Below are 2,500 nucleotides of genomic sequence, written 5' to 3'. Positions count from 1 at the left end.
AGGTCCACCGCCTAGCCATGAGTGGCACCGTCGTGCGTTTTCCTTGCCATCGGTGTGGCGTCGTGCCCATGCCTTAGCCAATGCAAGCAACGGCCGTCGTGCGGCCTAAGGCCCACCGCCTAGCCACGAGGGGCACCGTCGTGTGTTTGTCTTGCCATCGGTGTGGCATCGTGGCCATGCCTTTGCCAACACAAGGCAACGGCCGTCATGCGGCCCAAGGCCAACCGCCTAGCCACGAGGGGCACCGTCGTGCATTTTTCTTGCCGTGGGTGTGGCGTCGTGCCCATGCCTTAGCCAACGCAAGGCAACGGCCGTCGTGTGGCCTAAGGTCAACCGCCTAGCCATGAGGGGCACCGTCGTGCGTTTTTCTTGCCGTCGGTGAGCCATCGTGCCGATGCCTTAACCAACGCAAGCCAACGGCCATCGTGCGGCCTAAGGCCAACCGCCTAGCCATGAGGGGCACCGTAGTGCATTTTCCTTGCCGTCGGTGTGGCCGTCGTGCCCACGCCTTGGCCAACGCAGGGCAACGGCCGTCGTGCGGCCTATTGCCCACCTCCTAGCCGTGAGGGGCACCGTCGTGCATTTTCCCAGCATGGCTACAGAGGTTTACCCGTGGCCTTGGGAGCAAAACCCCACGGCAGTTGTGCTTTTTTCTTGCCGTCGGTGAGGCCGTCGTGCCCATGCCTTAGCCAATGCAAGGCAACGGCCGTCGTCCGTCCTAAGGCCCACCGCCAAGCCGTGAGGGGCACCGTCGTGCATTTTTCTTGTCGTCGGTGTGGCCGTCGTGCCCACGCCTTAGCCAACGCCGGGCAACGGCCGTCATGCGGCCTAAGGCCGCCATGAGGGGCACCGTCGTGCGTTTTTCCAGCATGGCTACAGAGGTTTACCCGTTGCCTTGGGAACAAAACCCCACGGCAGTCGTGCGTTTTCCTTGCCATCGGTGAGGCCGTCGTGCCCATGCTTAAGCCAATGCAGGGCAACGGCCGTCGTGCGGCCTAAGGCCCACCGCCTAGCCATGAGGGGCACCGTCGTGCGTTTTATTTGCCGTCGGTGTGGCATCGTGCCCATGCCTTAGCCAACGCTAGGCAACGGCCGTCGTGCGGCCTAAGGCCAAACGCCTAGCATCGTGCCCGTGCTTTAGCCAACGCAGGGCAATGGCCATCGTGCGGCCTAAGGGCAACCGCCTAGCCACGAGGGGCACCGTCGTGTGTTTTTCTTGCCATCGGTGTGGAATCGTGCCCATGCCTTAGCCAACGCAAGGCAACGGCCGTCATGCGGCCTATGGCCGACCGCCTGGCCATGAGGGGCACCGTCGTGCGTTTTTCTTGCCGTCGGTGTGGCCGCCGTGCCCATGCCTTAGCCAACGCAGGGCAACGGCCGTCGTGCGGCCTAAGGCCCACCGCCTAGCCATGAGGGGCACCGTCGTGCGTTTTATTTGCCGTCGGTGTGGCATCGTGCCCATGCCTTAGCCAACGCTAGGCAACGGCCGTCGTGCGGCCTAAGGCCAAACGCCTAGCATCGTGCCCGTGCTTTAGCCAACGCAGGGCAATGGCCATCGTGCGGCCTAAGGGCAACCGCCTAGCCATGAGGGGCACCGTCGGCCGTTCTTCTTGCCGTCGGTGTGGCCATCGTGCCTATGCCTTAGCCAACGCAGGGCAACGGCCGTCGTGCGGCCTAAGGCCCACCGCTTAGCCATGAGGGGCACCGTCGTGCGTTTATCTTGCCGTCGGTGTGGCATTGTGCCCTTGCCTTAGCCAACGCAAGGCAACGGCCGTCGTGTGGCCTAAGGCCTACCGCCTAGCCATGAGGGGCACCGTCGGGCGTTTTTCTTGCCGTCGGTGTGGCATCATGCCCTTGCCTTAGCCAACGCAAGGCAATGGCCGTCGTGTGGCCTAAGGCCTACCACCTAGCCATGAGGGGCACTGTCGTGCGTTTTTCTTGCCGTTGCCTTAGCCAACGCAAGGCAACGGTCGTCGTGTGGCCTAAGGCGCACCGCTTAGCCATGAGGGGCACCGTCGTGCATTTTTCTTGCTGTGGATGTGGCGTCGTGCCCATGCCTTAGCCAACGCAAGCCAACGGCCGTCGTGCGGCCTAAGGCCTATCGCCTTGCCATGATGGGCACCGTCGTGCGTTTTTCACGTCGTCGGTGTAGTGTCGTGCCAATGCTCCGTCATGCGGCCTAAGGCTCACCGCCTAGCCTTGTTTTCGCTTATTTTTATCTTTTTAAGCATACATGTTGAGTCTCGTTAATGTCCACCGCCGTATGTCTTTGAAATTCATAAATTGCTTTTTTTTTTAATTAAACTATATTTTTGTATTTTTTATTATTTTTTATTATTTTTTTGTTTTTATTTTTGTTCAATTCAATCTTGGAAATTTTTTATTTTTTTTTATTTTTTTTGTTTTTATTTTTGTTCAATTCAATCTTGGAAAATTTTTATTATTTTTTATTGTTTTTATTGTTTTTATTTTTGTTCAATTCAATCTTGGAAATTTGTTT

This window comes from Coffea arabica, chromosome 11e, assembly GCF_036785885.1.
Source record: "Coffea arabica cultivar ET-39 chromosome 11e, Coffea Arabica ET-39 HiFi, whole genome shotgun sequence".
Taxonomy (NCBI): Eukaryota; Viridiplantae; Streptophyta; class Magnoliopsida; order Gentianales; family Rubiaceae; genus Coffea; species Coffea arabica.
Note: the sequence above shows the minus strand (reverse complement) of the source record.